This window comes from Saccoglossus kowalevskii, chromosome 8, assembly GCF_978046115.1.
Source record: "Saccoglossus kowalevskii chromosome 8, keSacKowa6.1, whole genome shotgun sequence".
Taxonomy (NCBI): Eukaryota; Metazoa; Hemichordata; class Enteropneusta; family Harrimaniidae; genus Saccoglossus; species Saccoglossus kowalevskii.
In genome coordinates, this window is record NC_140648.1 from 8,203,926 (window position 1) to 8,218,969 (window position 15,044).

Below are 15,044 nucleotides of genomic sequence, written 5' to 3' on the forward strand. Positions count from 1 at the left end.
AAAAAAAAAAAAACGATTAAATAGGGTACTTCTCCAGAATCGTTTAAATTGTTCACGCTCGGTTGCTGCCAAAATAGGTAAACATTACTTCCATCTTATAAATCCATTAATTAAATTCATGTCAACAAAAAACTCACACGTCTGTGAACGGACATGTTGATCACGCTACGCTCCCCTCCCCGTGAGTACAATAAACGACGCATGGCGGTGAAATAAACACAAACCATATTTTTTACCACGAGATGACTGTTGTTTATGAATAATTCGTCTCTTAAAAATAGTCAGTGTCAACGACCTCGTGTAGTTTCAGGTGATAGTTCACTTCCGACACAAAAAAACATCGTATAATTAAATGAGACATATCCGCCACGGAATGCTCTTACATAACTGTGAACAATGGCACACCCCGCTAATAGCGTTATGAATGTTTCGGTTAACTATATTTATCTAATAGTTTTGCTGATTTTCATGACGTTGATTCCAGTGTACAATTGTATTTTCAGCGTAATTTAATGTTTATTTCCAATTGATTGGATTTCAAGATTGGTGTTAAGGGAACGCGTGGAATACAATTGGAGTCATTGTACACACGTATAAGCATGACGTGAAAAGACCCAGACAGGCAAGGGGTTGGGGAGTATAAAATACAAATGAACGTTTACCGAAATGAAAACATCAGTTTATATGTGTATTCAATCTGCAATCGCCCTGTTCACACAAAGTAACTCTCGATATTCATTTCATACGCAGGACGGAAGTTGAATGGTCTTTTTGAAAACGAACATTACAGTACAGCAGGGTACATTGTGTGACCATATACACTATTATGATCAGTGCTCTCAGTTATAAATTCTATTCAATTTTATTCAATTTTATTTACGTGGATGTTTGTTGTAATGATGCTGTCTGAAATGTCACTCATCCGGCATGTACACATCTACTACTTTAGTTAAAGTACGTCAATAACGTATCGTCATTTCAGTTGGAGAGGACGTGCATGTCCACTAACACTGTCCTGTCCACTAACCCTGTCCTGACCACTAACACTGTCCTGTCCACTAACACTGTCCTTGTCCTGTCTCCACGGCTCTGTCGCCGCATATATCTAGAATCAACACTGATTATATTTATATAACTGATGCCTATGCGATAAATTATATTTGCACATAACCATACAGCTATGTCAAATCCAGGTCACGATCATCACTGTGGGTAACGTTATCTTCGTGAGGAGGCACACTGCGTGTAAAATTATGCGTTACAACATGTCTAAATGCTCTGATTAACGCCTATACATGGATCTCTGTTTGGGTGGGGATAAAACAAATACAGTATTCGGTGAATAACGTATACGTCATAGGAATGTTCAACGTCTCAATGTACACGGATGTTGCATATGTACGTAGTTCCGTATCTCTTGTTGATATTTCACGTTAACACATGTCACAAATTGGCCATGTTTACCAAATTACTCACATACACTAAATGTTAGTTCTTGTTTAACAACACAACCACGCTGAATACGTTATCCATTTAGTTTTAGCGTCACAATAGGGATATAAGATATCAAACGAAATGTCATACTTTATATGTTAGTACTAGTTTTCTTGCAAACTTCGAACCAACCAACTTATTTTGTTTAACAATTTAAATATTTGCAAACATGCCATGGAAAATAATTGTTTAAAAAAATGCATCAACATTTTTATGGCGCCATCGGGGTTTTCCACACTTGGTTGAGTTGTTCCTCTGAACCAGTTCACGCGAATTGAACCGTAATGAATTTAATGAATCCACCTTCGATCGTACGTCTATCCAACCATTTTTTAATTATGTATTAGAAAAGGAAAAAATACTGGTGCGAAATGTTAACCCGGTTTATTTGATCATTCGTGCCACTGAACAACCATGCTGGTTTTAATATCGACATTTTCTTGTGTAAACAAAGTGATCAAATGAAAAACCCATTTCTATAGAAACCATTTCATTACGACAGACGAATTCAACATATTGGTTATTTTAATTCGTCTCCCAACACAGTATGCGAGTTCTATTTGAAAGGTTTGGACTGTAGTACATAGTTATAGTGATATACAAGGGTTTTGTTACTAATACAGCTAATAAGAAAATTGTGAAGCCATCAACGTACTGTAAAAACAATTCCCGCACCCAATTAGACACACTAAGACATGTTACAACCTACGTGACAACAGGAATTTAGTCAGCTGCACAAATAAAGCTAGTTTAAAAGAGAGCGCTTATTTTCACAGCAAACATACCAATTCAATTACTGCTACTTGTAATTGTTTTTTTTTTAAATAAATATAACCAATCCACTGTCTGCTTTGTAGATAAAATTTAATTTACCAGCGAATACAGATGGTTACATTTACGTCAAGTTGCTTGCATGTGTATACGTTATCCTTTGATAAATTTCAATAATATTCAACATTAGTATGAACTTTGACATCATATATTACATCATAATTCTCCTCATTCATTTTACACACTTTCTATAAGTTCTCTATGGGTTTGTTCAGTTGATACAGATAACTTTGCTTAGTTACGACCATTTTGAGAGGAATCGTTTATTTTCCCCACCCCTCACCCCTCCCCACTTGAATAGGCTAACTTTCATTTATATGTTACTATATTTGCTTAATATTCGATGTAGTAAGTGAACAATTACATTAATAGCATTTAATAATGAAATACGGGATATGTAGTAGTATTTCATAACTTCAAAACATTTGTTTGTTCATTTGTTTCACCATTTACTCCAGTTATTGCAGACATATTATATTGAGAAATATGTTTTAAATAAAACCTGTTCCGAGACGTTTACCAAATTATTCACAAGATCAGAATCAGTATAATTCTGGTATGGCTCTTTGAAAAACACACAGTTACGGTTTAAAAAATAAAATCAAATAAAATATGTAACGTTTTCGTCATCATGATGGGAAAATTTTACTTCCTGTTGATGGATGCTAATATCTACAAACCTGTTTTGCTAGCCAGTTAATTCTAAGAATATTAACCAAAACTGTCTTCACTGTCAAAACAGTGATAGTGACATATTATAACCGTAAAATAAAATTACCCTACGTAATTATTTGTCGTTGTCTGTGAGTTAATTATTTGTACTAAATTATCATAACTGTAATATACAATGGTTAGCAGAAGCAGAATTTTGTCATTTCAAAAGTGAAACATTGCATACCATTACTGAATGACACATTCCTGAAGGACGCACTTACGTAAGGTTGTCATGGTGAACGTGGTAATACCCGGGGGTAATACATAGAAGACTCAAAACATGACGAAACAACAAACGTATCTAAAACTTTTGATTTGTCGTTTGTCAATATAACAATGCAGCTTAATACTGATCGAGGCTTAGGCGAGGACAATGCACTAAATGTATGTTTCTATCAGACTTTGTAAACCATAGATCAACGTGGCATCGCTCTTGCTTAATTGGTTGCAGTAATTAACAAGAAACAGAACTATCAATAGATAGGGACGTTATTTTGGTCTGCTGGCAAATTGTTGTCTCGCCGCAATGTACAACTTGCTTCCTACTTGCTTTGATACGGAAACATGTGATTAAACTAAAGTGTTTTAGTCGAGACCAAATCTAATTTCTAATCTAATTTTTATTTCAAGCAAACAATCTAAATTAAATACATGATATGTTTCAATGACAATAGCTTGTAAATCTGTTATATCTTGATGGGTTAGATGTGGATATGGCATCCATTCCCAGACAGCATTGCGTACTCCATAACTCAACCTTCAGTAAACAATCGTTATTAGGATTACCTTGAACACGCATACAACATGTGACAAACACAACTTCTTGCACTTACATGTCAAATGAGTTCCTTGTACCTGAGTCAATGGCTGACATGTTGATGTTGATATTGTTGTTAAGAGTGATGGATATGCTAATTAACTCGGCTTTCAACTTCTAACAGCATTTCAAGACAATAGCATAAGAAAGGGAGGGTTGATGACTTATGCTAAGTACGCTAATTTTCGTTCGGACTGACCTCCGTGATACCATGACACGAAACTCGGAAATCCCTCAAATTACTGACATATAAACTGTCGTGCTCGAGATCCTACGAATTAACAACATTTTCCTCTCCTTCTAACTCCGTTGTTGCGACATTAAACATAACTTGAATTAAATATATTCCAAAATAAAAGTTTTAGACTCGTTTATTTGAAAATATTGATTTGTGTTAAGTTCATTTAAAATTGAAGAGATTATCTAGAACCCCCAAAAAATGTTTAGCCATATAATTAAAAAAATCGTCGTACTGTGTGATACCAATTTGGTGGTTCAGTGTTAATCGTAAATCACTAAAACAGCCAAATAATGAAGGGCTGATTAAACAGCCATGTTTTAGTCATCTATTTTGGAGCGAATTTGTATTAAAATGACACAAGTATTGGAGTAATATTTAAGAAGTGAATAATTTATCACCTAACAAACAATGATATGAAGCCTATTATTGTCAATGTATTAATTGATATGCTAATTTAATTCTATGCTACAATGCAGTCTTATTTGCAACACGTGCATTCCATATGTTGGGAAAATTAAAGTTTCAAGAATTAAATTAATTAAGTAAGAAATCATCAATTTAAACGTAATGCATTCTTAGTTAATAAAGAGTTATTGCACCCAGCTCATCACAATGTCGTACACTGAATTGTGATTGAGTGAATGTATTTAACGATGAGGTACACTGTTCCAGTAGTATATAATGTTATAATTCTGTGAAAATCTTAAGTCTGAATACAGTGAAGCACAATCCATAACGTGATAATAATAATTATTAATGCCCATCCTCATGAAGGAGCTAAGTTATAATCATATTACCCCACTAAGGTCATGGCCCCAGTAACAGCGGTAGTAATACGTATTATGCAGTGATTTAGTCATGGACAAACTAATTCCACGTTGCCAGAAAGTACTGTTAATACTTTTATAAAAAAAATATAAATTGTTAACGTTTTATTTGCACATAATTGACTGTACACAATGTTGGCATCGAAAAAAAAATCACCAGTTTTAGGTCCGTTTGAAAAGAGTATATATAAGTCAATTGTGACGCAAATTGTGCAAATTAAAATATATATCTTGTTTCTAGATGCTCATCATTCCTCTCAAAACAATGATATTTTATCTGACCATTATTGTTACATCTTTTTTTTGCATTAATTATCTCGTGAAAAACACATGTTATTACTGTACATGTACTACATCTCCATCGTCTTCACTAGTCATTAATTAAACAACTAATGCTATTGAATTGAACAAATCGTTAAGTTTTTGTCAACAATAAAACTTGCGATCTATCCCTGGCTTATCTATTTTCAGTATCCAGTCCACTTCTGTAAAATAAAACGACCTCTTGAAGGTTTGATTACTTTATTGGTCAGATATTCCTTATTTTGGGAAGCAGTATCACTGATTTTGAAATAAAATGCTCGATTTTTTAGCAATTTTGGCAAGCAATCATTTTAAAATACATGGAGCACTCATCAAAATTACTGGTGCAAACAATCAAAATTCATCTATAATATACGACTGGCGCTGCAACAACCATTACATTGCGTGGCAAATGATTGGGACGAAGAGTCGCGCCTCGTGCAATCTTGAGCAATACATCCCTTTGACGTTAATACTTTTTCTTACCATTTTGGATCAACGTTTTTTGATTTGTTGTTGTTGCGACTGTTTTATGTGTTTTTTACTTAGTCATTTTTAAAATTCATTCTGTGTTTGTATAATTAATTGAACAAACATATTAGAAACCGAGGGATAATCAAGATTCGTCGAGTCGTCTTCACCGTACGTCCTTCTGTCTGACCTTTACACAAGTATGAATCGTATAATGGCGTAGTCTGTAGTCTCTTTGGCGTAGACTCTTTCACACAATTTACAAACCAGAATGGTGTAGTCTGTTCTTTCACACAATTTACAAACCATTATTATGTTCACATATTCACACCCCCAATCTTGATGACAGTCGTATTCGAGGAGACATAGAGTGGAATAAAATGACACAGCCATTTCAATGTCGATTTCAGCAAACAACAAAGCCAGTAAACTGAAAATCCGTTCGTGTCGCACGCGGTACTCAACAATAATTATCTGTTTACTGTTAGGGCTTTGAAGAAGCTGACGACAGACATATGAATTCGATTGGTACATTGTTCACCATACTCAATGTTTATTTTGAATCCACTTTGCAGCTAGTGTTTACAAATCTTTGTATTTCTATTACAATTCATATACGATCGTATTTATACAGTGATGTTATGAGTAGTTCGATATGTTGTGGTATACTTGGCTACTTTCACAGTGATTTGTCACTTTGCTAATCAGCCAAGGTTGCCCAGTGCTAATCGCCCGTGCCTACCATGTTGTGACGAAGTATAATAATATTACTTTTCACGTTAATCAAATCCAAACGTTTCTTGCCAATGATCAGCATTCCTGAGATAATAACGTTAAATTCATACAAAATGAGAGTACTAGATTGTAACGAGATTGTTTTCAAACGAAGCGAATTGTATTATTGTGTGTACAACATCGATATTACGTCATGTACTGCTATACTAAAATGGTCATATACGTTGTGGATTCAACCCTATAATAACATCGGAGACAAACAATAAACCGAACGTCATCATTGTTGTAAACCCGCCATTCACTCTCATTTCTAGACAAACATGTTTACTTCTGACTTAAAGAGATGTTTTCAAGTGAATTTCCGTTGTATCCAACGCTTAAAGTTAACGAGAATATAGAATAAACAGAGAATTGTAAATCCAATTTCCATACCAGGACGAGACGGGTACGAGCGATGTTGAAGCTGAGGACAAAGCACTTGCTGTTCGATGAAATGTGCTATTACGTGTCGGGATGACAGTCACTATTTCTAGTTATCAAGGAAATATATATTTCTATCCCAAATTAAACAATTAGTAATTATCAATATGGACAATACTTCACAACGACTAGTCTGACGGTCGACTAATCAGACGATGGAGTAATATTTCATAATTGTCACAATTATACGAACACAATAACCAATGCTGATATTATAAGTACATAAGTCCCGTTCATACTTGTAGCGGGCGCTTACAATCACCATGAGGAGCCGAGGTATGAATAGGGATGTTCGCAAATACTGTCGAATTACACATATATAATAGATAAATGTAAGTAACTCTATTATGATATGAACAAAGGACCTGTTCTCCATTACATACAAAAATGGACTGAATAGAATGCATAACAAGCCAAATGAAAGAACCCATAAAAATACATTTTTATTGCATGAAGTGTTTTATGTATAACGATGTAATACCATATTCATGCACATTTTATAATTATAAATGTGGTCTTTATTGTATTAAATGACGCATGGCGCAAAATACAGAATAATATTATTAAAAAAAATGTTATATAATAGTAGTCAAACCGAATTATTTACATCTTATCTAACTTTTAAAGCATTTCACGTAAAAGACAGACTAGTGATTTAGGGTCACGGGTTCAACTGCGTAAGACAACGAACTATTCAAAAACTGTCCATCTTCGATTTCTTGTAAATTATTCACCGGACACTTACGTTCATACGTTTTTCCCACTACTGTGTGAATTATTAAGCATCGTTCAGGCTTCAAGTTTCATTTGAAAGAATATGTGGATAATTTATCGAAGGAAGAAATGTCGCATTACAGCTCATAATATACTTGAACTATACGTATTACAATAGTTAATAGAAATGCCAATGTTACATACAGCCTTGTGCACCACAAGGATCCTGAGCCTGTACATCCAAGTGTATTTCAAACGAAGCGATGAATACTTAGTGTTGTATAATATTTTGTAACATTTACTTTGATACCACTGGCTTGGCATAATAATTAAATTAATATTGTATGTACCACTTCTCGGTTGTTAAATACATCGGGTGAGGGCAACCTTCTCCGGGGGCATTCTGCAAGTGACCAACTGATCTCGTTGTTATGAAAATCCCTACACACCTGAGCCATAGGTTAAAATCTTACTATTTCCACAGTTCTCGATCTTTAGCAAGACTGCTCAGGGAAATTATATCAGGACCTTCCATGCTGTGATGTTATCCCTTCATCTTCTCTTCATCAACCATGTCATCCAAACAGATCTAGCTGATGTCATAGACGATTCGTTTAGCGTGGCCAAACAGTTTGAGAATTTTACTTTCGATGACGGATTGGTTGTAGTTGTGTTGTTTATCTTACATCGTCAATTTTGACATGGTCGAAGGCTTTGGTGTTGGTCATAAGTCGCATTATGTGATTTTGAAAGGCTTTCAGTTACTGTAGTGCAGTAGACGTTCAGTTGACACATTCTAACGCAGATAAAACTACTGGAAAGATGTTGTATGCTTGATTTTAAGTGGCTTGGGATCCGTTTTGAAGTAAGTGCAGTTTTGTTATTAACATATAAGCATATATCATCAGCATAACTGCGACTGGAAAGGAATCTGAGAATCCTCAGTTTTTGTGGCGAGTATTGTGGCGATTACAGCACTAAGTTAATAGGATTATGACTGAAAGTAAATCTCATTGTTTCACTCTTTTTTTAAGAATTGTCAGACCTGGAGGGCCAATATCTTTCTTAATAGAGACTTTTGAATGATCGTATGTGAGTTTTAGTAAATTTATGTATCTCTTGTTGATTCTTGTGCTCTCAAGACATTTCCATGGACAGGGAACCTTTACTCTAACGGAAGCTTTGGTGAAGTCAATGAAGCATATATTGACTGACATTCTTCCTTTACTACGATCTCCATCAATTTGACAATTTCTGATGCAATACAAGGCTGATAATAAAACATTATCCACAAATAATACTCACAATAGTATTGTGTGTATAATACTCCCATTTTCTTGTTCTGTATGGTTTTTTTACTACCCTCGACTTACCCCAAGCGGGCAATTATGTAATGAGAGTGGTTGATACGTGTTTAAACAGAGGACACTTTCAAAAGAATAAACACTCAACAATGTCAGATGCTTTTAAAAATCAATAAAAGCACAACAAAAGTTTCTTTTTTCCATAATTTAGTTATTTTTGTAATATAAAAATATTGAATAACTCCTATGAAATCCGTCTTTCCCCTTCTCTGAGCTCACAGTTCTTTACCACACCCTCTCAAATAACAATTATAGTTATGTGATTCAAGTTCATTGTCAAATCAAACTGATTGGTTTAGTTTGCCATGATTACGATTGTTAAACATTTTAACCACATTGCACGCAATGGTTGCTAGATAAAACATTTTTTCCGGATGCTGATTTCAAATTTGCAATGAGATCAACAAAAACATCGACACTCCGATACAGACATGCAACATTTGTATTAGTGCAGCAGTATGCCGACTTTGAGGGCGCAATTTACGCTGTCAGTGGTATGGCAGATCACAAGTCATCATAAAGATTCCCTTCCACCGTAAGGTTATATCTGCCTGTATTTGCTGGACACTATGACAGGTATAGCTTTGGACAAACAATGTGGACATTTTGAAGTGGAGTCACGGTAATTAAACAAATTACAAACACTAATTATAATTGTATGGATTCTGTTCCTATGAATATGTTAATTTGAAGAAACCTGTTCTATGAATATGTTAATTTGAAGGAACCTGTTCTATGAATATGTTAATTTGAAGGAACCTGTTCTATGAATATGTTAATTTGAAGGAACCTGTTCTATGAATATGTTAATTTGAAGGAACCTGTTCTATGAATATGTTAATTTGAAGGAACCTGTTCTATGAATATGTTAATTTGAAAGAACCTTTTTTCTATGAATATGTTCATTTGAAAAATCCTATTTCTATGAATATGTTAATTTGAAGGAACCTGTTCTATGAATATGTTAATTTGAAAGAACCTTTTCCATGAACATGTTAATTTGAAGGAACCTGTTCTACGAATACATTAATTTGAAGGAACCTGTATCTATGTATATGTTAACACAACGACTACTTATCCCAGTGAAACAATGACTACTTACCAAAGTGACACAATAAATACTTACCACAGTGACACAATAAATACCTACCCCATTGACACAATGACTACTTACCCTAGTGACGCAATGAATACTTACCCTAGTGACGCAATGACTACTTGCCCCAGTGACAAAATGAATACTTACCCTAGTGACACAATGACTACTTATCCCAGCGACACAATGACTAATTACCCTAGTGACACAATAAATAGATACCCCAGTGACACAATGACTACTTATTCCAGTGACACAATGACTACTTATCCCAGTGACACACTAAACACTTACCCCAGTGACACAATTACTAATTATCCCAGTGACACAATAACTACTTATCTCGGTGACACAATGACTAATTACCCTAGTGACACAATAAATACTTACCCCAGTGACACAATGACTACTTACCCTAGTGACGCAGTGACTACTTGCCCTAGTGACACAATGGCTACTTACCCTAGTGACGCAATGGCTACTTACCCCAGTTACACAATGATTACTTGCCCTAGTGACACAATGACTACTTACCCCAGTGACCTAATGACTACCTACCCCAGTGACACAATGGCTATTTACCTTGGTGACACAGTGACTATTTGCCCTAGTGACACAATGGCTACTTACCCCAGTGACACAATGGCTACTTACCCCAGTGACACAATTACTACTTAACCTAGTGACGCAATGACTACTTGCCCTAGTGACACAATGGCTACTTACCCTAGTGACGCAATGACTACTTACCCTGGTGACACAAAGATTACTTATCCCAGTGACACAATGGCTACTTACCCTAGTGACACAATGGCTACTTACCCCAGTGACAGAATGGCTATTTACCCTAGTGACACAATGGCTACTTACCCTAGTGACACAATGGCTACTTACCCCAGTGACACAGTGGCTACTTACCCTAGTGACGCAATGACTCCTTGCCCTAGTGACACAATGACTACTTGCCCTAGTGACACAATGACTACTTGCCCTAGTGACACAATGACTACTTACCATAGTGGCACAATGTCTACTTAACCCAGTGACACAATGGCTACTTACCCTAGTGACACAATGACTACTTACCCTAGTGACGCAATGACTACTTACCCTAGTGGCGCAATGACTACTTACCCCAGTGACGTAATGACTACTTACCCCAGTGACGCAATGACTACTTGCCCTAGTAACACAATGACTACTTGCCCCAGTGACACAGTGACTACTTACCCCAGTGACACAATGGCTACTTACCCTAGTGACGCAATGATTACTTACCCTAGTGACGCAATGACTACTTACCCTAGTGGCGCAATGACTACTTACCCCAGTGACGCAATGACTACTTACCCTAGTGACGCAATGACTACTTGCCCCAGTGACACAATGACTACTTACCCTAGTGACGCAGTGACTACTTGCCCTAGTGACACAATGGCTACTTACCCTAGTGACGCAATGGCTACTTACCCCAGTTACACAATGATTACTTGCCCTAGTGACACAATGACTACTTACCCCAGTGACCTAATGACTACCTTCCCCAGTGACACAATGGCTATTTACCTTGGTGACACAATGACTATTTGCCCTAGTGACACAATGGCTACTTACCCCAGTGACACAATGGCTACTTACCCCAGTGACACAATTACTACTTAACCTAGTGACGCAATGACTACTTGCCCTAGTGACACAATGGCTACTTACCCTAGTGACGCAATGACTACTTACCCTAGTGACACAATGATTACTTATCCCAGTGACACAATGGCTACTTACCCTAGTGACACAATGGCTACTTACCCCAGTGACAGAATGGCTACTTACCCTAGTGACACAATGGCTACTTACCCTAGTGACACAATGGCTACTTACCCCAGTGACACAATGGCTACTTACCCTAGTGACGCAATGACTCCTTGCCCTAGTGACACAATGACTACTTGCCCTAGTGACACAATGACTACTTGCCCTAGTGACACAATGACTACTTACCCTAGTGACGCAATGACTACTTACCCTAGTGGCGCAATGACTACTTACCCCGGTGACGCAATGACTACTTACCCTAGTGACGCAATGACTACTTACCCTATTAACACAATGACTACTTGCCCCAGTGACACAGTGACTACTTACCCCAGTGACACAGTGACTACATACCCTAGTGACACAATGACTACTTACCCTAGTGACACAATGACTACTTATCTCAGTGATGCAATGACTACTCATCTCAGTGACATCACGGGTACTTACCGCAGTGACACAATGATTTCGTACCCCAGTGACACAATGACTACTTACCCTGGTGACACAATGACTACTTGCCCTAGTGACGCAATGACTACTTGCCCTAGTGACACAATGGCTACTTACCCCAGTGGCACAATGGCTACTTACCCTAGTGACGCAATGGCTACTTACCCTAGTGACGCAATGAATACTTGTCCTAGTGACACAATGATTACTTGCCCTAGTGACGCAATGACTACTTGCCCTAGTGACACAATGACTACTTACCATAGTGACATAATGTCTACATACCCCAGTGGCACAATGGCTACTTACCCTAGTGACGCAATGACTACTTACCCCAGTGGCGCAATGACTACTTACCCTAGTGACACAATGACTACTTACCCCAGTGACGCAATAACCACTTACCCTGGTGACGCAATGACTACTTGCCCTAGTGACACAATGGCTACTTACCCCAGTGACACAATGGCTACTTACCCCAGTGACACAATTACTACTTACCCTAGTGACACAATGACTACTTACCCTAGTGTCACAATGACTACTTATCTCAGTGATGCAATGACTACTCATCTCAGTGACATCATGGTACTTACCGCAGTGACACAATGATTTCTTACCCCAGTGACTCAATGACTACTTATCCCAGTGATACAATGACTACTTACCCCAGTGACACAATGACTACTTACCCCAGTGACCCAATGACTACCTACCCCAGTGACACAATGGATATTTACCTAGGTGACACAATGACTACTTACCCCAGTGACGCAATAACCACTTACCCTGGTGACGCAATGACTACTTGCCCTAGTGACACAATGGCTACTTACCCCAGTGACACAATGGCTACTTACCCCAGTGACACAATTACTACTTACCCTAGTGACACAATGACTACTTACCCTAGTGTCACAATGACTACTTATCTCAGTGATGCAATGACTACTCATCTCAGTGACATCATGGTACTTACCGCAGTGACACAATGATTTCTTACCCCAGTGACTCAATGACTATTTATCCCAGTGATACAATGACTACTTACCCCAGTGACACAATGACTACTTACCCCAGTGACCCAATGACTACCTACCCCAGTGACACAATGGATATTTACCTAGGTGACACAATGACTACTTACCCCAGTGACACAGTGGCTACTTACCCCAGTGATACAATGACTACTTACCCCAGTGACACAATGACTACTTACCCCAGTGACCCAATGACTACCTACCCCAGTGACACAATGGATATTTACCTTGGTGACACAATGACTACTTACCCCAGTGACACAATGGCTACTTACCCCAGTGACACAATGACTCTTGCCAAGTGACAATGCTCTCAGTGTTGTATTGGGAGCAAACATACGAGACGTGCAATAATACTAAGCCATGTTGCATTACATTGTAGTAGTTATGACTGACGTGTATACATCATGGGCATTCAAGGCACAGACAACGGTACAGTAGGTCTCATGCCACTAATTAACCAATGCCTAGCAAGAACCAATGACATTTATTAAATATTTTTTTCTCAGGTGCTCCCTGTTTGAGGGCGTAATCACCTGGGTCAGAGGTGAGACCAACATGTGGTCTTTTGTTTACTACTTTGCGGCTGTGTACCTGTGGGTTTATTCTGTGTGTATTTGGATGTTCTAATCTTGGTGTTTTTCCAGTGATTTCTCTTGGTGCAATCTAAATACAGTAGGTGTGTCTTGTTTACCTGAGATTTGCAAGAGTTTGAGCTGGCCAACATGTTAGTTTTTTTCATATGGTTGATTACTGGCATATTGATTTCCCATTTTTGAGCCATGTTTTCAACTTTCTTCATCATTTTCATATAGCAATCTCGTCATATGTTAACATTGTCGTCTATGGAAATTCAATTAGTGGTATGAGCCCTGTAGTGAATGATTTCGTAGCGTACTTCTCAATGTTGCCATTAGATGTCTATTGCGCCCTCTTTCGTCATGTTGATATAACCTGACGTTTCAGGCAATATACTCTTATTCGGTAGCTTATGAAGTGTGTACATTTATATCTCGTTATCTACTTACAGTCAGAGAGTAGCGCCCTCTATAACATATTATATATTTGTATTTAAATATATAAAAACATAATTATATGCGTGAGTGTTATTTATTTAAATATTTTATGCAGTATTCAAACACAATCCGTTGAAATTCGCATTCTCACCATTTAAAATATCGGACATATTCAGTTATATGTGCTTCGAGTACGGAGTTACACTAATTCATAACTTATTTTATTTGTGTTGAAGGATTGGTAACGTACATACTTAAATCATCATCTTAAATAAATCACATATCATGATTCTTAAGTCCATGTCATAACATTTGGTAAATCACAAACAAACTCATTAGTTCAACTAATTGCTCATTGACGTCACCAAGTTGTCAACATTGTGATATGTTAATTCTGATTACACATTCCAGTGGAAGATGACCGGATATTGGTAATCGATTGTTATAAACTAGTCATTATCGTATGCGGTGCCTGCTACGCTCTGTCACGTATTTCAGAGAGGAGCAGATCTGAATATCTAGTCTTTGGCAGTGATTGGCAATATTTTATTGTCTCAGACCTGAAACTAACACACTCATTTGCAGCTTAAATATTGTTATTTTTGCTACACTTTTTTTTTAAAACGAAAGATGTTT